Below are 23,678 nucleotides of genomic sequence, written 5' to 3'. Positions count from 1 at the left end.
AAAATTGATGGAAAGACACTATAGGATAGAGCTAGAACAACAGATATACAACGTAGATGCACGGTGGAGAATATCAAGAATTGATCATGTAAGCCGAATGACAACAAATAAAGTAGTAAAGACGGCAAGAGACGGTTCCCCAATAGGAAGACGATCAGTAGGAAGAGCACGAAAATGATGAAACGACAACTTACTAGAGGCTTATTTTCCAACCCCAGAGTTCTGTTTCATATGTTCATACCGGGTTTAAAATAGATTTTTAGAATAGTACTTTATTTTCTATTTTTAGTCTTGATTACATTTCAATCAGCCAGTACATATGATGCAGTTTTAATCCTCATCATACGTTGATCTAAATGCATATGAAGGTACTTTACGTCATTGGTTTGTTGAAGTTGTATATCATTGATTGTGACCGGTGGAGTGTGAAGTTCGATCTAGTTGAGACAATTTAGCAAAAGCAGTATATATATATATATATATATATATATATATATATATATATATATATATATATATATTGTTATGATATGTAAAATCGAGAAAAATATTGGGTTGATTAAAATATTTCAAAGTTCAAAAACATTAAAATAATTCAGATAAGTAGGATAATAACCAACAAACATTTCGAAGAAGGAAAGTTTTTAAATTCTTGGATTACTTGTATTAAACAAAATGTAAGCTATGCATAAATTATTTCTTTGTTATACTTGAGTGACCCGCATAATTTTAAGTGAAATCCAAAGACAATTGAACCGGGTTTTCCAAATACATTATTGCAGTGATTAGAGACAATAGAAGAGATTTTAGAAGGAGGTTTTTGTTAGTTTTTAAGAATTATAGAAAAATATTATTTGTAAATAAGTTTTAGGAAATTTTATAATTATAGGTAAAAATTTGTTTGTTATCGAAATGAAAAAATGGGGGAATTGTGACGAGTTTTGATTGGCGGAGATTGAAAAAGGTGGGATAGGTATGTAGGAATGAAAGTTTAGCTAGATTTAGGAGAGAGAAAAGATAATCAGTTGGTTTTCCAAGTCTGCAAGACGAACAGTGATTGTTCTCTGGCGGTTCCCGAGAAGTAGCAAGCAGTAGTGTTGAATGTTAGTGAGTTTTTGTGGAGTTAGTGTATCTGACAGAGATTCAGTTTATCGTAAAGAGAAAATATTCCAAGAGTCATTTTTCACTCGGGCCAACGAGAGATTCAGTTTATCAAGAGGAGAAAGGCTATCATAATTTGAATGATTTGTGCTTTTGAAGGAGATCATTAAGGACGATATACTTGCAACAATCTGTTGTAAGATTGCTGATTACATAGGGAGCGGTTGAGAGGAGATAATATAGTCTACAAGGAACAAGGATTTGGACCACTCATCATCAGAGAGAGATATTTTTTGTTTTCTGCAGTTTTTTCTTTTATTGATAACACAATTTTTACACTTAATTTAGAAAGGATATAAATATTTTGATTAGGAGAGTTAGAATAGTTTGGGATTTTGAGATTTCAATTAATATTGTTTGTACCATTAATTTTGATTGTTCACGTACGTAGAACAAAATTTTGAGAATCATTATATGAGATTTGTTTATTGAAAACTTTTGAGTGTGAATTATTTCATTATTTTTATTTCAATATATAGTGTTAGATCATATGTGTTTTTTATTATTCCGGTATTCTTTGGACCTTACCTTTCACATGTAATAGCATAGATATTGAAGCACGAATTTAACCCTGAGATAAAAGAATTAAAAATTGTGATAGAGTCATAATCATATCATTTAAATAATTTTAATTAATCAAAAAATTAATTAGCTAATTATTGCTTGGCGCACCAAGACTTTAAATATCACAATAATATATATATATATATATATATATATATATATATATATATATATATATATATATATATATATATATATATATATACACTAGTAGTTAAAGAAAATGGGAGGGAATTCCAAGATGGGGGCAATGACCAAGCCGTTGGATTGATACTGTCGAGAAGTTATTAAACATTAAATTCGATAATGTGTGCTTTAAACTAGGGATAGATAGAAGAAAGACCAGATAAAAAGAACATCTGTTAAGACGTATAGGGTGGAACGAAGGATCCTCTCAGTGGCGCCTTTTGTTGCGCAATCCAAAAGCCGCAAAATTACAATCTTATAATGTAATCGCACAGATTTTGGCTGTGGAGAATTTTCTACCTATTTTATAAAAGTCAACTTTACTATTTTCTAGTACCTATTTCTAGTACCTCTTCTATTTCATAAAAAAACCACAATGGATACTTGTACTTGCTTATTTTATATTTTGCAGTGTTTAGTTTATTTTGTTTATATTGGAAATGTTCGCCGTAGGTAATCCAAACTAATTAAATTAATTAAATTAATTAATCTAGCTTGGGGAAGACCAGATCATTAAATAATAGTATACATTGATAATAGAAGCTAATCCTTGTAAATACCGATATATGAATCTCTAAACTCAGCAGAAGCTTATTCGAAATAACTGATCGGTATTGGTATTGTATAAATTGATTAATTTGCATAAAAGATATCAAAGTACAAATATCACTATAGGTTTAGCATGAATTATTCTACTTATGATTACGTTTAAATACAATTAAATGAATTAATTGAGGGGCTGAGAGGAAAAGTGGTACAAGTGACATTTAGATAGTTTTGAGAAAATGAGAGTTAAAGTTTAAGTAGTGGCACAAAAAGACCAAACAAAATTTTAAAATCTAATCAATTATTATTAGTAAGTTCTTAATGTTTTCATGTGCAGTTTTTACAATCATATACATTTAGTTTTTTTGAAACATTTTTTACAAAATGTACATGTACCATTTTTGTTGTTTAGAGTAAAAATGGTACAAGTAAATATTACCATGAGTAAATAAATAAATAATATCTTTTATAAAAGAAATACACGTAATTTTTTGAACATTTATTTAAGAAGCTATACATTATACATTAGATACGAAAACAAAATGTATATTGCACAAAAATACAGGAACAAAAAATGCATAAAAATAATAACGAAATGATATTATATAGACGTGCTACCAACTGAGCTAAATATCTTCCTGATCATCATAGTCGCTCAAAAGTATTTTATCATTGTCGTCTACCTCATCGTCATCTTCATTGTCCTTCTCTTTTCTTTCTTCAGGTTGCATTGGCTTCTTTTTCTGACCTTGTTTTCCCTTCTTCGCAGTGTGATTGAGCTGATTGTAAAATTGATGGTAAATTGGTGGCACAAAGCATAGTGTGTCTTGTAAATTCTTCCATTTTTCATACTTCAGACTCATGGGTGAACTATTCAGTTGGCTAAGACTAATATTCTGAGGTGGTCTTCCACGCATCTTCTTCATACAGTTAACAGTTATAAATTCAGTCTCTTCATTGAGAGTGTACTTGAATTTCATAGTAAATGGGTCTTTCTTCTCAAACCGAATCCATTTTATTTCTCTCCATTTTATCTGATTATTCTCATCATCCTTTTTAATATTTTCCTGCACGTACTCGTTGAAGTTTTCGAGTGAAATGAAGTGCTCCATCTTCATTTCTTCACATTTAAACTTCTTAGAACTGTTTCTCACAGCATTCATCCACTCACTGGGTACAAAAATATAAGGTACTTGCTTTTTGTACTTTTTAATGACTCCGAAATCTTCATCGCATTCCATGAAGGTATGTCCCGGTTCAAGGAATTTGTGGTCTATTATTTCTAGCTGAGTTTCTTTAACCACATACATAAAAAATTTCACAATATTTTTATTCTTATTTTGTCCCGAACAAGAATCACTAAATGCAATAAGATGTCGTGTATTTTGATTAAGACCAGCAATAAATTTCCAAAGACATGAAGAAACTTCCATAGAGCCTCTGAATGCTACCGATTCATCCCACATATACATTGAAGCACATTTCTTGCCCAAATTATGGACTCCAAAATTATATGTCCATAATACTCGCATATAAAACACTTTGTTGGTTGTAAGTGCTGGTGTAGGTAAAGTTTTTTGTAGATCGAAACAAACTGATACCACTTCTTCATTCCTTGAAGTTTCAGCCACTATTTTTGCCTCTTTTTTGGCTTGTATTCCCGATTCGGCTTTTCGGTGATGAAGCTCTCTCTCGCACATTATTTTCTTTTTATCTGACTCACTTGTGCACGATTTTATTGATGTTTCGAACTTATCGCACTTATTACAAGTATCGGACAAGGGATGATGAAAACTTAGATTAAATTCGGTATTAAACACTCTCCTGTAGAACCATTCCTTGACAGGAGCTTCGTTATTTTCTTGACAATGCTCTAGGTAACACTTATACATTTTTCTTATGGTCAAAAATGAAGGAAGGTACCGTCTACGGGGATTGTAATGTCTGGTGTAATGGCTGGTATATTTTGGAAACATATCAATATGTCGTTTTACCTTATCAATTACATCCTGTGATAGTTTATTAGGACATGGAGCTCTTCCTCTTTTATCAACAGCGGTGATTCCAACGTCAGATATCCCATTTAAAATTCTCGAATAACGTCCATTGCTGATATCCAAAGTTTTTAAGAAAAACATTTTGCAAACTCTCATATTTTTTAGTTTGATAGTAACGCTCTTTCCTTTATTAGTAACAGCTTCTGTACGTCGTCGTTTGGGCAAAGCGATCTCTGTACAAGACGTAATGAATGCATTCTGCAGATTCCAATTTCCTAGACCCCAGAATTGGTTAAATATTTCCTGTCTTTCTTTATCGGTGAATTTTTGACACTGAAATCTGCAAGTATGTATATAATTTTGCAAACTTCTTGCTTTTACTAACTTGTTTTTATAGCCTACGTATTCCTCACCTGCATTTCTTTTTCGTTTTCTTACTTGCCTCTTATCTAAATCGCTATATCTCAAACGTTTTTTGCCCTTTTTCTTTAATGACTTGTTTAAATGAACATCTGCAATGTTTTGTAGATCATGATTACTATCGCTACTACTTTCTTCTATTGGACTATAGTTTCTGTCCTCTTCTGAATCGTCATATTCCGAATAACTGTCAGATTCTGAAACAAAAAAGAAACATTTTAAGGTTATGCTATAAGTTTCTTTCAACTACTACTTTTTGAAGACATAGATAAATAAAATAACCCTATAAAATAACAATTGAAAAAATATAAAACGCATTGAAGACTTACCTTGCATTATTTTAAGGCTATTTCACAAATTGTATTAATATTCCTGCACACTTTTAAAACGTGGCTGTCACAAACAACTACATAAGGTTTAGAACAAAAGTGGGACATGTAACCTTGGACCACTTATACAGAAAACCATTACCAGAAATTGGTGAGAGCTTTTACTTCTCACATACAGATGTCCGTACTGTAGTGCGTTTTGTACTTGTACCATTTTTATATTAATAAATCTCAACATCCTCTAGCCACTCATGCACATATCTCACTTTTATACAAAATGTCACTTGTACCACTTTTCCTCTCAGCCCCTTAATTACATTTGGTTTAGAATATCTTTTTAAAAGCATTAGTTAGCAAAAAGAATTATGAAGGAGGTTACCTAACTAAATATGAGAACTCAATGAGCATAGTATAGATCTCTATCAGTTTATAAGACATGTACGATATATATAATCTGTCAACTTTTAATTTTTTTTACCCAACAGAAGTTATACGGGTAATAAATTCTGATTCATACCCACTTTTCTTCATTATTTTATCTTTCAGATTTGTTGTCAATTAGTTTGGAAAAGTGGAAGGACTTTCAACCCGTAAACAGTTTTGTGGTAATGCTGCCAAGCATTTTTTCGATAGCCTCGCTCACAACACAACGGAATAAGGGACAAGAGTTTGTCTTGTAAAGAAGAAACAGGCTGCAAAAAAATGTGCTTATAAAAAATAATATAAAAAAGACAATTATTGCTATATTTAGTAGTAGTAGTTACATAATTTTATTTTCGACTTGCATTCTTGGAAGCAGACACTGTTTAATGGTCATTTGATAATTCCCATTGGTTTGTATAGTATTGTACAGGTCCTCATGTTTCACCCTGTATACATGTATTTAATGTAAATAAATCAAATCCTGTGTGATTGATGGGGATTGTATTTCTTAAATAAAAACAAATAGAATAATATAAACAATTTTTTCCTTTCTTCAAATACTTATTGTGATTATATTGCTATGTACTCTTTATGACAAAGTACTATTGCGTTTTTATATTCTTAAGGTGATTGAAAAACACGAGCCAGACAGACAAATCAACCTGTCGTCAAACTTAAGATTACAACAGTATCCCACAGTTTTCGGTATCGTCGGTGTATCCGAAATTCTTGTAAAGGGTACGATAAACAATGACCCTTTGCGGGAGGCATCGCAGGAAGTTACGAAACGGTAGAAAAGATTTATGCAAAGATTTATCAGTAGGCCTAAGTGCTTATCCAGGTAATTTGTTATTAAGATGGGGAGGTAGGTATTTGTGATGTACCTGAAAATCAGTCGTCACTTTGCTTTTGAACAGGTTGTCCGTAAATTACGTTTGGAGTGGCTACCGAAAAATATCATTAAGTAAAGGTAAGTGTTGTTTATTTTTTAGTCAATGAAGATTATTTAATAGGTTTATTTTAAATTTATTGTCTTCATGAAGTAATTACAAATTTTACTAAATATTCATAGATGTTATTAAACCTTTGTAGAAGTATTAATGTAAAAAATTGGTTTTAGATGTTTGTTATAATATAGACTATCGTGGTATCTGTTATAAAACACAGTCATTTTGGTAAATCGTATATGATCCTATTTTTTTGCTTTAATCTATTTTTGAAATATTATTAGAATAATAATTTCACTATGCTTATACTTTAAAAGGTGTGATAAATTTTTTATTCAACAATTTGTGAAAAAAAATTTAAATACTTTATTTGTTTTTCTCCATTTCTTTCTTATATCTCAGCAACTATTCGTTTTAAAAGAATTTTGTAAAAAGACAAACCAGTTTTGAAATTAAATTTGCTACAAGATTTAATTGATTGTATATTGAAAAAGTAATTACTATTATTGAAAAATTAGCCAAAAACCGTTAAAAATGGTAAAAAATCAATGTTTTCCTTATAATTATTTTTCAGATATTTAAAAGCCACATTGAACCTTTAAAATTAATACAGTAAATCTTTTTATAATAAAAAACACTGCCCTAAATGTAGGCACAATAAATCAAGTAGTTTTCGCAAAATATATTTCCAATCAAGGTTTTTGAAAACAAGTTAATTTTCAAAATGAGGCAAAGGTGAATAAATAGTTTTAAATACTTAAAAATATTTTTACATACAGACGTCCTTGCAAATAAACTTAAAATAAAATTAAAATCATTTAAAGAGGCCAGCCTATAAACAAATACAATAACTTTTTCAATTTTCAATTACAATACAATATATTAATAAAAGGCTTAGCTGAGAATAGATTTTACAGTTATGTCCTAGAAAATTATATATTTTCTTGTTTTTTGTACATTTCTCTATTTCGGAGCACACTAGTTCGCTCCCAAGGTCAAAAAACCCTTTTAATTACATACTAGTTCGCACCGAAAACCATAACCTAGTTCGCTCCCGTGGTCAAGCGGATTAAGTATTTATCTATTAGGTTCTAGGAAAATGAACACCAGGAAAATAGGTACTGCAGCTTTTGTATTTATATTAGAAATTATATCAAATATTGGTAGTTATATATTTATATAAATACAGTGATAAGCGCGCTAATAACCGGCAAAATAACGCAAACGATGGAAAACATGAAGTTGTAAGATAAAAGAGATGAAACTAGTAGAGATGAGAAATTTAGCGATAGAAACCTATAAATTTACATTCTATTCACTGTTTCCCACCTTTAGACGTATCAGAGGAGGATGTCAACTAAAACTGTCACTGTCACAGCGGTAGTTTCCAAACTCTTACATTGTTTTTCCAAATTGTTTTTAAAAATTACTGAAATAATTTTTATGCCTATTTTAAAATATAGGTATAATAAGAAAGCAATACAAGTGTAAAAACTAACTTAATATGAAATATTCTCTACTATTACAAAATTAAACAATTATATAATCAAAAATCAAATCTACTAATTTTATTTTGCTTTAATTCCGCTATTTTGTAATCAACAAATTAAGTCTGCCTCTTCAAAAATATAGTTGTCCACCAAGTAGTCAGCAAATTGTTGTACGGCTTGGTGTTGAGCTGGTAATATTTCATTAAAGTCTAAAGCAAAACACTCACCTACTTCTAATGGATCTAGAAAAGGTAGACCAAACATGTTTGACTTCATTGTCGTTTGAATACTCAGTAACCAGACCAACTTTTTGAATTTTTCTCCACCATGATTGTCCGAGATGAAAAATGCATCGTTTTATTTTTGAAGATGGAAACACTTCACTTACAGCTGCATGGATCGTTTTGTCGAAATCGGCATACACAACTTTGGGACTAAAATTGAAGTTCAATTTTTGACACTCCGTCTTTACACAATTTAATGCAGTCATATATGAGTTTGTTAACTTATTGCAGAGCAAAAAGGTTGCCAACGGCACATAGTGTCCATTTTCGAGTCCGTGAACTGTAAGTAGTTGAATAAAAAATTTAGTGCAGTATTTAAAAGTTCCATCAACATAAATTGTTTCTAATTTACTTAAAAATGTTAAGGTAAATACACAAGAAAAAGCAACAAATTTTTTTACCGGATCATTTTTCAATAAAAATTGTTCTTTTTGGTTGGTTGTCACTTCCACGGAGTTTAACGAGTCATGTACTTCCTGCGCGCACTTCGGAATTTTGGGAATAACTTATTTTCTGAAATTATAAATATTTTTTCTAATCAAATGTACATCTTCCACTATTTACTTTTTTGTAAAATTTAAAAAAAAAGTATTTTGAAGGTTTTTATATGACAAAAATTTATTAATCTACATTTGTTTCCAATGCTTTACTTTTTGCTGATAGACGAAAAAAGATTTACCGTTTTTTAACACTAATTTGTTAATAACATAGTTCACAAAAGTATTTATATCGTTTTTTTTGTATGCTCTGTATCTAATTATGTATCTTTTGTCTAATTTGTAAAATTATTAACTTTTTTTCAGTAATTTATACTGCAAAATTATTTTGCGAAAACTAATTAGTCAATTGTACTAAAATTTTATAATGTTTTTTTGTATTAAAAAGATTTTTTGGGTAAATTTTAAAGGTTCTATATTGCTTTTTAAAATATCTAAAAATGATTATTGAGAAAACAGATATATTGATTATAAAACCAATATATACTCTTTCTAATGATTTTTGTTAATTTTGCAGTTACAATTATTAATTATTTCAATTTAAATTCTTCTTCTTTTGGTGTCTATTCATTTCGAATATTGGCGATCATTTTGGCTATAAATATTTTATTAGCTGATGCTTGATTAATAAATTATATTAATAATTAATAAATTAAATTTAATTGCAAACATTTGTTTTTGTCACGAAATTTTTCTAAAATGTATAGCAGCTGAGATATAGCAACGATAAGAAGACAAAAAATTGAATTTGTTTTCCACTAATTGTTTAATAAAAAAGTTAGCCCCCCTTTTAAAGTGTCCGAATAATAAAATTATCATTTCTAATAATATTTCAAAGCGATTAAAGCAAAAAAATAGATTTATATATGATTTACCTAACCGAAAACCGATATTGTTTGGTTTGATACAATTTTCGATTAGTTTATAAAATGAATTTTAGGGTTATAACTTTTATACCTGGTAGTATAGAAAAAAGTTTTCTACAACCAATAGAAGTAGAGATAGCTTAATTTGTTTAAAAAGTTACAGCTGCTATGTGTATCTCTTCTGCTTCTTGTTAAGCCTTCATTTGTCCATTGTTGGACATAGGTCTCCACCAATTGCTTTCACGCTTTTCTATCTTTTGCAATTCTCATCCACTGCTTTCCAGCTACAGCTCTTATATCGTCTATCCATCTCTTTTTGGGTCTATCCACGCTTCTTTTTGTTTCTCGAGGTCTCCAGAATGTCACTTTATGAGACCATCTGGTGGTGTCTTCCATGGCCCGTTGAGTTATTCTTAATTGTTCTGCCATTTTTCTTGTTATTGCCATAGTTTCCAATCCATAAGTTGCAACTGGTAGTATACAAGTGTCATAGGTTTTTCGTTTTAAGTGTATTGGGATTTTTCTGTCTTTTAAAATGAAGCTCAACTTACAAAAAGCAGCCCATGACAATTGTGTCCTTCTTTTAATTTCTAGGGTTTGATTATATATATATATATATATATATATATATATATATATATATATATATATATATATATATATATATATATTGTTCTGCCTTTTTTATATTGATGTTATCATAGCTATTGCAGCCCATGACAATTGTGTCCTTCTTTTAATTTCTAGGGTTTGATTTTATATATATATATATATATATATATATATATATATATATATATATATATATATATATATATATATATATATATATATTGTTCTGCCTTTTTTATATTGATGTTATCTATGGTGATGTTTTCTAGGCTGTTGCTTAATATCTTTCTTGTAGCATTGATTTTAGTTCATGGATATCTGTGCTTATTAGTACTATGTCATCTGCGAAACGCAAATGGTTTAGATATACTTCATATATTTTTAATCCCCTTTCGGCCCGATTTAGTTTTTTGAAGACATTTTCTAAGTAAATAACTTGGGTGAGATGGTGTCGCCTTGTCTCACACCTTTGCCAAGGTCTATTTTCATAGTTTCCAGATCATCATCTATGTTTACGTGAAAGTAGCATCATCGTATAGATTCTTAAGGAGGGCAGCATATCTTGAATCTAGTCTGGCGTCGTCCAATGCTGTTAAGAAAGCCCATTTCTCGATACTGTCGAATGCTTTGCGATAATCGACCAATGCCAGATTTAGTGATATGTTGTACTCTATTGTTTTTTTTAATAACTGTCCGGATTTTTTGCAAGTGATCGATAGTGCTGAAACCCTTACGAAAGCCTGCTTGATCCACTGGTTGGTATGCATCTAGCTTAGCTGTCAGTCTATTTGTTATTATTCGGGTTAGTAGTTTGTAAAGGTGTGACAATTAGCTTATTGGTCGGTAGTTTTCTATATTTGCGCCGTTCCCTGTTTTATGGAGTAGAATGACTTCCACATTTTTCCATGCTTTTGGTATTTGTCCTTTCAATAGGCATTTATTCAGTAATGCTCTCATTGCCTCTTCTAATGCAGTGCATTGTTAGCATCTCTGGAGTAATTTTATTTCTTCTGGTATTTTCCCATTTTTCATTTGTTTTAGGGTGGCGCTAATTTCTGATGCTATTATTTCAGGGAGATCCTCTTAGCCCACATTTAAGATATGTTTTGTTGGTATACCGGGGTTTGGAATAGTAGAAGTATACAGCTTCTCATAAAATTTTCGGATTTCTCTAACCATCTCTTCCTTATGCGAGCACAATGTTCCACGGTCGTCTTTTATCTTTATGATTTTATTTCTGCCAGTGGATTTACATGTTTTCATGTTTTATTCGATTTATTATTAAGAGAGCTATAATATAGTCATTCGCAAAAACAAAAATTAATTTTACAAAAGTTATACTAAAATATTCATTGGATAGAATAAAAATGATCAAAAAACACCGCTTTTTGCTCCTTAACCTGCCATAAAAAATAATTACCAACAATTTGGAATTGCACGGACTTAAAGGTTACTCTAGGCATGGCCCTTCATAATGTTGTGCTGATTTCAAAAATTCACTAGTTAATGCTCAAAATCATTTACTTTTGTCTCTATAGCTTGGACTAGTGCCCCGGGCCGATAGGAGAACTAGTCAAAACCGACCCGATTCGGCTACTCGAAGAAACAGTCACCGTTACTCATATAAGAATCAATGGGGTAAAAATGTGTGTACTGTATAGGGAGTGCTATAGCTTAATTAGTTTATAACTCGTCCCTACTTCACGTCAATAAATAAAGAGTTGAAAAACATTTTCAGCAATTATTTTAATTTAAACATAAAAATATAATTGACCAACAAAAGAATCAGTTTAAAATTAGATCTTTATCTTTTATGGAAACAAAGCACTGGCTCTGTAAAATTTATAAAAAGTTAAGAATTTTTATATACAGTCAAACGTATCTCGAAAAGAAATTGACCGATCGGATCTAAGAAAAAGTCATTCGATTTGTAATTAAAGGAGCCACAATGTTACTTTTTGCATAAAAAAAAACAAGAATTCTTATACAAAAGTAATTTCAAAAATTGAAATTGCCAAAAATTCATATTTTTGGAATTCACTAATTAATTTTGCACAAACTATTGTCTCAAATTTAATGTAGCAGCTCAATTTAAAGGTTTTTTATGTACTTTAATTTAATATTCTGCTCATTTTACCCCAAGATATTGATTTGATACAATAAAAATAAAAATAATGTAAGTAAAAACACCGTTTTTGGAAACTTACACGTGCCATAAAAAAATATAACCAACAGTTTGAAGTTGCAAACAATCGGAGGTTACGCCTGAGATTGCTCTTTACAAAGCTGTGCTGTTTTCAAAAATTCACTAATGAATGCACGTTTTTGTCTCTAGAGCTCGGACTATAATAAGGTATAGGGCAGGGGACAACATATATAAAATAATTGATTAAACTTATGATTTTACTGGTATCTCATATAGTCTTAAGATTTTTCACATCTGAGCTTTTTATCTGTACATTTATCTTTTTCCATTCATTTAATTGTACCAAGATAATTCTAAGGTTACATACATATGTAGTCAATGGTGGAGGGTTTAGCATGTAAGCCTGCTTGGTTGCTTCTCAGTTTTTTATTTAGTTCCTTGCTTCAATCTTTCCAATACCATTTTGTTTATTGACTTTATGTAGTGCCAAATTGTGTTTTGTGCACGCCAATTATTACATCTACTCAGATCTTTTCTGGTTTTTTTTTTAATCAATACCTTCTACTCCTCTGGTAATTCTTGCTCCGTCTATATCTTGTTTAAAAGTGTATGTATCATTTCCATTGATTGCTCAGTATTTGATTTTATTAGGTTATTAACTATATTGTTAATTTCTGCGGCTTTGCTATTTTTTAGAAGTTAAGTGTATTTTCGAACAAGTAAGACAAGCTTTTATCAAATTTAAACCGCTACTATGTAACCGCAATCTTTCCTTCAATCTCCGCTACAGGATGGTTAAATGCTATGCATGGTCCATAGTGTTATACGGCATGGAAACATGGACGTTAAGGGTACCTTCCATTAATAAGTTGGAGGCCTTTGAAATGTGGACGTTTCGAAGAATGTTCCGCATACCATGGACAGATAGGGCGAGAAACGAGAAAGCCTTAAGAAAGGCAAATACTGAGAGAGAACTAATCAATTTGATCAAGGTACGAAAAAATTGGATACCTCGGCCATATTTTAAGAGAAAAACAATACGCAATCTCTCAACTAATCATCCAGGGAAAGATTGAAGGCAAGAGAGGAGTAGGTCGCAAACAAATGTCATGGCTACAGAACATAAAGAATTGGACAGGCATAAATAACACTGGCGGTCTTTTGCATGCCGCAAAAGACAGACGTCTGGTCTTACGATAATTCGCCAACGCACTGTAGGTGCACGGCACTATAGAAGAAGTATATTTTCAATTTCTTTCATAGCAATTTTTGCAATATTCGCTTCTAGCTCTGGTGCTTCTACTTCTTGTCTTCCATGACTTGTATTTTTTTATGTTTAGCATATATATTTTTTGTATTATTTCTTTCATCTTTGTTTTATTTATTTTTTATTATGTTTTCTTGTTTATCCTTTATTTCTCGTACAGGTCTTTGTGCTTTTCTTGTTAGGTTTCGTATTATTGTGTATTGTGTTCTTAGATGGTTTTCTTGCACTGATCTCTCTGATATTTCTAATATCTCATTAATTTACTTTTTTTGTCCTGTTTCTTCACTTCTGAATTACGCCTTGTGTTTTCTTTTAAGTGACCTCTTCTCTTAAGATGTCTTCTTTCTTCTCCTTTTTTTATATCAGTCCTAAAGTATCATTACTTCGTCAATATTTAATTTTCTCTTCTTTTCAATCGGACTGTTTCTTTACTTGTTATATTTATTGTTGTTTTTATAATTAGTTCTTTAAAGTGTTTCCATGTTTCTTCGAATGACTTTACAGTTCGTTTGCATTTTGCAGTCTGCAGTGGCAGAGTTCAGTTTCTTTCCAGTTTTTCAGTAAACTTAAACTTCAGTAAATTTTTAATACTTTCTTGTTTAAGAACAAGGATTTTTTGTTTTAGTTGTGAATAAAAATATATTGTTATTTTAGATGTTTAATGTAACATCGTGTAGTTTATAAAACAACATCATTAGATCCAATACTGCAAAGTAAAGATTTTAAACTATTCGGCGTTACTATATTAAAAAAAAGTGTAAGACCGCAACACATAATTAATTACTTTTATTATTTTTTTCTTATGGAATAATATTTATCTAATGGTAATATCACATTTTAACTACTTTAATTTTTTACAGATGAAACCTACCAATATAGTTCATCTAGTCGTCGCAATTGTTGCCGTTTTAAATATTCATTTTGTATCATCTGAAGTGATAACAATAACTCAAAGACCACCCAATGACCTAGCAAAAAGTGTTAAATCTCTTGCAGAAGAACTGTCCACTTCTAAGAGCAATGATAGTCCAGCACATGTCCAACCAGTAAATGAAAAATCGCGCATGACAAAATCACTTGATGTTGGTCTTGAATCGGTTGATAGTTCTTCAAGAAGTCTGTGGTCCACCTCTTGGGGAATCTCTACAAGCGTTCTACGTACCTCTGCAATGTTTGCTGTGGGTATTGCTATAGCAGGCTTGTTAGTCTTCTTTTATCCTGTATTGGCGTACAATATATGCCATCTCGTTGGGGGATGCCAATACTCTCTGGACTTTTATATAAATAAATTCATAGCTGAAAATCTAAATCAAAGAAAACCACTAGCCAGATCCAGAAGAGACGTTGAGGATTTTTACCCAATTTTACTTTCACTAGCTGAAGCTCATCGAAAATACGAATATGACGAAAAAAAGTTCGTGAACTAAATATCTTAAGAAAAAGTTTATTAGTTGTTAAAATGGTTATTGTAGTATATAATATACTTTTAGTGTCTACTATGATTGTAAACTTTTGTAAAATGCTTTATAGATTATTGATAAAGGTAACTATGATTTATAGGATAATAAAAAAATTAAAAGTATAAATATTGGTGTATAATAAATAAATAATTAGTAATAATCTTAACGTCTTTATTTTTTATTTTTTTTATTTTCTTTGGAAGTACCGGATGGTATACGGTATGAGCGTGCTGCCCAAGAAACCTTCATCTGTTGCCTTTGCCTATCGTTCTCTTCTTCCTTGTTCACTCTTTATTTCACCTACTATACTACTTTGCTCCATTCTAAACTACAAAACTACTGCTACTTGTTATTTTCACTTTCTCATCAATCTCTCTTTCTCTTTAGTATAGTAGCAATAATACCCCTCGCTAGGTCTACCAACCCAAAATGGGCCATCCATCTACTCAGGATGCCCAATATAATTTCAAATTTCTTAACAACCCACTCTTCTTCTTCTTCTTCTTCTTCCTACTTTATAAATAGGCTTAATGCCTGTTTTACTTCGGTTTTTAGCCTCAATTGACGTTGTCTGACCATGTTTTCCTCGGTCGTCCCAATGATATTCTTCCATTTGGCGATTTGTCTCTTGCTATTTGCACTATTCTATTTTCTGTCATTCTTTCGATGTGTTGATTCCATTGCACTTTTCTTCTTTTGGTCTACGCGTTTATTTCCTCTATACCACATCTCTCTCGTATTTCCTCACTTCTTACTCTGTCTCTTAGAGTTTGGTTTATTATTTTTCGTAAGACTTTCATTTCTGTTGTTTCCAGTAGTCTTTGTGTTTACGCCGTATCTGCTTTTGTTTCCGATGTGTACGACGTCATTATCGGTCTTATTGTTGATTTATATATCCTGGTTTTCGTTTCCGTTGTGAGGTATTTGTTTCTCCAGATTGTGTTGTTGAGACATCCTGCTGCTCTGTTTGCCATGTTCACTTGTTTTTGTACTTCTTCCACTTTTCCGCAGCTTGACAGTTTTATTCCCAAGTATTCAGTTTCCATCACTTGTTCTATTATTTTGTTATTTACGACTAGTTTACATCGTCTCGGTTCCGCTGATATCACTATCGTTTTAGTTTTCTCTGTTGAGATCTCCATGTTGTATATGAGCGCCGTATCTTCGAATTCTTTAATTAATCTTTGTAGGTCATCTTCATTTTCGGCTGTTATTATGGCGTCGTCGGCGTAACATATTATCCTTATTTCCTTTTCTCCCATTTTATATCCTCTTCTTTTTTTAACTTTCTTTATGATTTCATCCATTATCAGATTAAATATTAATGGGCTCAGCGAATCTCCTTGTCTAATGCCAGTTTCATATTTGATAGGTTGCTATAGTTTTCCTTTCCATCTTACCATATCTATGTTATCTTTATATATATTCTCAATGGTTTTTGATAAATCCAGTGATATTCTCTTTTCATATAATAAATGTATAGCATCCCGAATTCTCACCCTATCAAACGCTTTCTTCAAATCTCTCAGACACATATATGCTGGTTTGTTGTATTCCAGCGACTTTTCTTTTATTTGTCTTATTAGAAAAACTGCATCCATGAATGATCTTCCTGTCCGAAATCCTTGCTGTTCCTCTTGCAGAGATATTCGTTCGTTTATTTTTATCGCTATTATTCTTGTTGTCAATTTGAGTGTTGTATTTAATAGATTTATTGCTCGATAATTATTGGGGTCTTTCTGATCTCGTTTTTTAAAGAACATCACCATGGTCGCTCTCCATTCATCTGGTATTCTGTTCGTGGTGATTATTTTATTAATAAGAAGTTGTAGTTGTTGTACAAGGTGATCACCTCCATATTTTAAGAGTTCATTTGGTATTTGATCATCTCCTGGCGACTTTCTGTTTTTTAATTTGTTTATTTCTTCTTTCACATTGTTTTGGGAGATTTCGGTCTTTTCCTCAGTTATTATATTTGGCGTTTCTGGTAAAGGTTCTTCGTTTTGTTTTTTAAACATTTCTGTCAGGAAGGCCACCCATGTATCCTCTTGTATGTGTTCTATTTCAACTAGTTCTTTCATTTCGCTTATTTGTTGCCTTATGAAGCGCTATACTTGTTTCTGTTGTCCATAGAAATCCATCTCTAGTCCTTTTGTGAATCTTTCCCAGTAATCTGTTTTTGTTTTTTTTACCAATTGATGAGTTTCAGTTCTTATTCTTTTATATTCTTCATATGATTCATTCGTTTTTTTCTGACTTATATTTTAGGAAAGCTTTCTTTTTTTGGTGACATTTTTGTTTAACCTCTAGTGTAAACCATGGTGTTTTCGTTGACCACTTTTTGTTTATTATTTTCGTTCCAAGAGCTTCTCGGGCAGCATCCAGAATATTTTTATTAAGTGTTATCCAGCTAGTCTCTACATTGCTTTCATTTTTGATATCCTCCACTTGTATTTTCTGTTTAACAACCCATTCAATGCGCCCAATTAACCTGAGGTTCTGCTGTAAATTTAAGGCAACTTATACTCTCATTCGTCACAATCTGTACTTTTTCTGATCATCACTGATCTATAAATCTCAATTTTCATTGCCTTACCAATAAAACTGATACAGTTTTTTGTGGGACCAGATATAGTACCATTTCATATATCCGCAGTGCAAACTGTACAATCGCTCTATTTACCCTATATTTCAATTTTTCTTCCATTTTAGCCACGCAACCACTACCTGATTATTGGCTAAGGTCACAAGCTGCATCTGCAGTTACAATACTCCAACGTAATGTATGTTACATAAGAGAAGGCATTGCCTAACACGCGTAATCAGAAGGCATGCTACTAAAGTATATATTTGGTACACTTGTAATGTCTCCACTTATTATCAGGTCAGTTTAGTGGTCAGATCAGATCAATCGAACACCATTCTATAGCTAGGATAGTTTAACTACTTTCCCAAACTATCGCAGCAGTCTATTACACAAAATTTTTCAAATACCTATGTCGTGTCATGTTTTATCTCAGTTCTTTCTTCTTTTATGTCCTTTTCTATCACAACGAGCTTCTCTTTCTTCCATAACTTTAAAAAATTCCATTTGGCAACACGTGATCATAAAAATGCATTATCGGTTTTATATATAAATATATCTCTTCTGTTATCATTCCTTCTTCCATTACAAGGAGAGGTGGTTTAACTACATTCCTTCGGATTTTTTTGAGTCTTTCTCCTCACTACTTTAGCCTTTATTTGGTCGTAGTAACACTCTTAACATTATTAGCTTGCTGTCTCAATTTTCTGCGATTCTGTGTCAATAAACAGCTTTATATGGATTGACAGGTTGGTTTTATGTTATGCTCAGGACTCACGTAAAATTATACTATATACCCACATTTCGAAGGCTCTGATCTTACTCCCATTGATTTTTTTAAGAGTCCATGGTTCAGCTGCGTATGTAGCAATGGGAAAAATAAGGACATTGACCAACTTAAGCTTAATATTCCTAGTTATTGTTAGACCTTTCCATATTTTAATCAATTTAGCTGTTGCATTTTAGGCCAAATATTCAAATTTGTCTACCACTTCGAAATTCGCCACGGTAAGGAAAATTATTATTTGCTCTCTATTCTTCATCTTCTTCATTATCTAAAGAAGGGAGCTGTTCTTTTATAACCATGTTGTGCAATGCAACACAGTAATATATACTGCTTCCAGCTTTAATGGGACTATCATGTAAAACCGTGTGCTTGTGCAAACAACAAAAGCAGGATTTCAAAATTCTGCAAGCTTTCTCAATCCCATTCCTGACTGGAGTATGAGTATGGGTAATTCTTTCTTCTGGGGTATTTTTTCCGATATTTAAAACAAGCTAATACCTATGGTTGTAATGGATAACCTGAATCACCAATTAAATAGAAATTTTTAAGTTCATATGCCACAAATTGTCTTCCCAAAAATCAATTGACTACACTTAACTTCCAAAGCTCTGAATTATGTATGAAAGCAGGCATTACAATTTAAAAAAATAGAATTGGTATCATAAATTGCTGGCACATTTTTATACTTTAAAATTTTTTTCTGTTGAAGTAGGCCAGGTCTAATCGGATCGTCACCAGAAAGTGCTTAATTGCAGTGTGTGTGCAGTCTTCTTCTTCTTCTGCTTCCTCCTTATAAGCAATTCTGCTTGTTCATTGGCAGATTAATACATCTATGGAAGGTTGTCACTCCATCTTTTGCCGTCCAATACTTCTTCTGCCGATTGGTGACTTATGTCCTGCTATTCTGACGGCACGGGTCTCCTCCATTCTGCTTATGTGGTTATTCCATTCTTTTTTCTATTTTGTGTCTATTCATTTATACACTGTATGTTGCATTTTCTTATAATGTCTTAACTTCTTTTTCGATCTCTCAGTGTATTTCCTGTAATTCATCTCAGTACTCCCATCTCTACCGTTTTAGTAGCCTTTGTGTTGTGGCTGTGTCGGGTCTTGCTTCTGAGGCATATGTCATTATTGGTCTTACACTGGCTTTATAAATTCTTGACTTCATCTCAGTGTTAATGTGTCTGTTTCGCCATATAGTGTTATTAAGGCATCCTGTCAGTCTATTTGCTTTTTGTACTAGATCTCTCACTTCTTTGTCTAGGTCTCCATAGGTAATCAGTGTAATTTCCAGGTATTTTACATCTGGTTAGTTCTTTGCTGACTACTATTGTTTTAGTTTTCTGAGATGAAATTGTCATATTAGATTTTTTTGCTCTTATGTTAAATCTTTGGACCAGTCTTTGCAGACTATCTTCATCTTTGGCTATTAATATTGCGTCGTCTGCGTAACAGAGTATTTTAATTTCCTTGTTTCCCATTATGTATCCTCTTGCTTTTTTAACTGTTTTGATGATTTCTTCCATGATCAAATTAAAGAGCATGGGGCTCAATCGAACCCCTTGTCTTATTCCGTTGCCTATTTCTATAGGTTCTGTAAGTTGTCCATCTATACTGACTTCCATTTTGTTGTTTTGGTAGATGTTTTCGATAGTTTTTATTATATTTCGGGGACCTTCTCTATTATACAGAAGATGTATTACATCTTTGAGTCCCACTCTGTCAAATGCTTTCTTTAGGTCAATCAGACACAGATATGCTAGTCTATTATACTCTAGTAATTTCTCACGATCTTCCACTACAAAAACCCTGTTGTTGATCTGCTAAACTTATCATCCGATTTATTAGCACTTGTAAAATTTTAGTTGTAGCGTAGTAGCATAGTATTTAACAAGTTTATACCTCTGTAGTTTTCTGGCTGTTTTTTGTCGCCTTTTTGAATAGTAGAATTAGTTCGCTCGTTCTCCATTTTCCGGTATTTTATTGTGTTTTATTTTATTAATTAATGTTGTTAATTGTTTTGTCATTGCTGCCCTACAATGTTTCAGTAACTCGTTTGGTATCGTTTACACGTTTTAACGGGGGTCCTACGGCGATTGCCGCTTCCCGCATTTCAGCCTCCATCTTTTCCTATCTCTCCAATCTCCCTCTTCTAAGCCTCTAGATTGCATTGTTTTTGTAATTTCTCTTCTCCAGGAATTTGGTGGTCTTCCCCTTTTCCTTCTTTCTGGCGGAACATACATTAAGGCTTTCTTTGGCCACCGCTCCTCCTCCATTCTCATCACCTGACCATACCATTGTAATTGCCTTCCTTGTATTCTATCTGAAAGAGTATCTCTAATTCCTGTACGGTTTCGTATTTCCTCATTCCTGATTCTTTCCATTCTCGATACTCGACATGACCTTCTAAGATAATCCATTTCCACAACGTCTAATTTATCTCGTTCATTCTTTGTCATCGTCCAACATTCGGCACCATATGTGGTAATTGGTTCTACAATTGCTCTGTATACGCGAAGTTTGGTATGCATCTTTATTTTATTAGACCACAGTAATGAATTCAGTATTCGGATGCATTTTTTCCCTTGGGTTATTCGGTTTTGTACATCTATCTTAACTCTGCCATCTGCTGATATGATGCTTCCTAGATATTTATACTGGTTGCAGCCTTTTATGACTGCGTTTTCAAGCCTCAGATCTGTGGTATTTCCTCCAATTTTTAAATATTCTGTTTTGCTTATGTTTACAGTAAGCCCCCATTTGGCATATTCCTCAAATAATTTTCGATTCATATAATTTATATCTTCCTCATCGGTTGCAACCACCACCTGATCATCTGCAAACAACAATGTATACAGAGTTTCTTGTCCCACTTCGATGCCCATGAATCTACATTTATTTCTCCAATTCCTCAATGCTTCTTGGACGTATATTTTAAAGAGTGTCGGTGACAAACAGCATCCTTGCTTTAGGCCTTTAGTGACTTTAAATTCATTTGAGGTTCTGGTTCCAATTTTTACACAACTAACTGCATTTTCGTACAATTTATATATCGCTCGGATATACGTCGAATCCAATCCGGACCTTTTGAGGACCTCAAACATTTTCTTTAACGGGACACTATCATATGCTTTCTCAAGGTCTATAAATACCAATTAATGATCTTTAATGTCTAGCTTAATATTGCACTTAGAATACTTATAAAAACCGAATTGTTCATTTTTTTTACCTGCTATAATTTTGTTTTTTATAAAATTTTCGATAAAACGTATATTTTTGGAGATATTTGCAAAAAACCGATGAAAAACGTGAAAAAATTGCGAATTTTCAATTGCCAATAACTTGAAAAGTATTGGATTTTTCGAAAAACTTTATGGATAATTTTTTACTTAAAATTAGGCCTTCTATCGATATCCGAGATTATTTTGAAAATAAAATTCAACCCCGAGAAGAAGTGACGACCACTCCCAGGGTGATTGCTCAGTTCAAATCATTTTCACTTTTGAAGTTAAGGGTAAGATGAATCTAATTCCAAAATTGTCTGCAATTCGGTTAACAGTAAAAAAATTCGCAGCAATAATGCTTCAATGACTGTACTATATTTGATGTACAAAGGAGTTTAAAAAATAATTTGTAATATATTTTTTCTTACTATTTCCTTCCTTGCTCGTTTATTACTAACAAGGTAACTACTATGTAATTGCTCCTTAATCAGAGTAAATTAGTAATTTTGTCGGTTAATCAAAATCTTCAGAATTTGTTGAAATGTGCATATTCAGTTAAAAATATTTCAAGATTAAAATGCGACAAAGAATTTATATTCCTTGTCTCTTTTCTTATATATAAAAGAAGAAAACCAACAGGTTCATTAGTGAACGTTTGTTGATAGCTTGATTTTTTGAGCTAAAGACGGAATTTATTTGAAATTGATGTCTAATATATACCTCATTTAACTCTTTATTTTATCCGCAATTAAAAATAACGAGTCTCTTATTTTCTTACCTTACAGTAATTGTTATTTTAACCTTATAAAATCTGCGTATACTTATTCTCAAGTAATAAAAATGGACAAAATATTTTATTTTAAATTAACAACGGATTCGGAGCTATTTTTCGCGTCAGTTATTGTTTATGAAACATGATTTTTTTGTGTTCTGGTTACATTTTTTATTTCTAAAGTCTGTTAACACTTAATAATACATGGAATATTATAAGGAGAATTAATTTGTTTGTTTATCTACTTTAGGTATCTAAAGGAAGTAAATAAAACATATTTTTGTTGAAATACAAAATAATTTGAAAATGTAATAAAAAATAGTGGTGAGAACCATTTTCCCGTTGTTCTTTAAAAAATGTTTGTAGGTGGGAAATAAATTACCCTTGTACAGTTTGTGAAACAGTTTATTTAATAAAAAATACAAAAAAAGACAAAACTAATTTAGGTCTAAACTACAGCAGTGTGAAATGATTTAAAAAATTGTTTTGAGCATAAAGCTACTTGACAATAACTACATAAATATAATGTTGGTTCGTTTTGCTTTTTTTTTGTTGAGCAAAATCTGCACCTTGCATACTTTTTTTTAACATTAGGTAAAGGTGGTCCTACATTTCTCAGCAGAATTTCGTCTGGAACACCAAAGTTTCTGGTTTTTTATTTTTAAATATCACAGGTAGAATGCCTTTACTGCAAAGTCACCTATGAGAGCTCTTCCAAGGCGAAGCCTAAAATCCTTGTAAGAAGTTTTTTGTTTTTTTTTGACATTAACAACATCGTGATGACCGAATGGGTTCCAGAGGGTCAAACTGTAAACCAAACTTACTATTTGAAAGTTTTGGCAAAGCTGCGAGAGCAAGTTCGTAAAAAACAGCCGGAGTTGTGGAAAAAAAGCCGTGGATCTTGCACCAGGACAACGCACCTGCCCATAACGCGCTGTCTGTTAAGCGTTATTTAGCCGCTAGAGGCATGCCGGTGCTCGAACACCCGCCGTACTCGCCTAATTTAGCACCCTGTGACTTTTTCCCAAGGAATCCGGTTCGAGTCGATGGCAGAGGTGAAGCGAAAAACGACGGAGCTCATAAAAGCTCTAACAAAAGAAGACTTGGTTGCTG

General features: G+C 32.0%; 1 protein-coding gene and 1 long non-coding RNA gene across 2 annotated transcripts in view; both read left to right on the top strand.

Annotated features, from left to right (window-relative positions):
• LOC140449335 (uncharacterized) overlaps window positions 1–23,678 on the top strand; it is a 126,396-nt gene that overhangs the window by 54,018 nt on the left and 48,700 nt on the right. The gene's annotated exons all lie outside the window — the stretch shown is intronic.
• LOC140449334 (uncharacterized) lies at window positions 6,236–15,361 on the top strand. The gene is made up of 2 exons (XR_011951779.1): window positions 6,236–6,596; window positions 14,596–15,361. It is a non-coding gene; the product is annotated as an uncharacterized lncRNA (long non-coding RNA).

Source organism: Diabrotica undecimpunctata, chromosome 9, assembly GCF_040954645.1.
Source record: "Diabrotica undecimpunctata isolate CICGRU chromosome 9, icDiaUnde3, whole genome shotgun sequence".
In the NCBI taxonomy this organism is placed as follows: domain Eukaryota; kingdom Metazoa; phylum Arthropoda; class Insecta; order Coleoptera; family Chrysomelidae; genus Diabrotica; species Diabrotica undecimpunctata.
The sequence above is the reverse complement of the archived record's forward strand: the minus strand, read 5'-3'. Positions and strand labels throughout refer to the sequence as shown.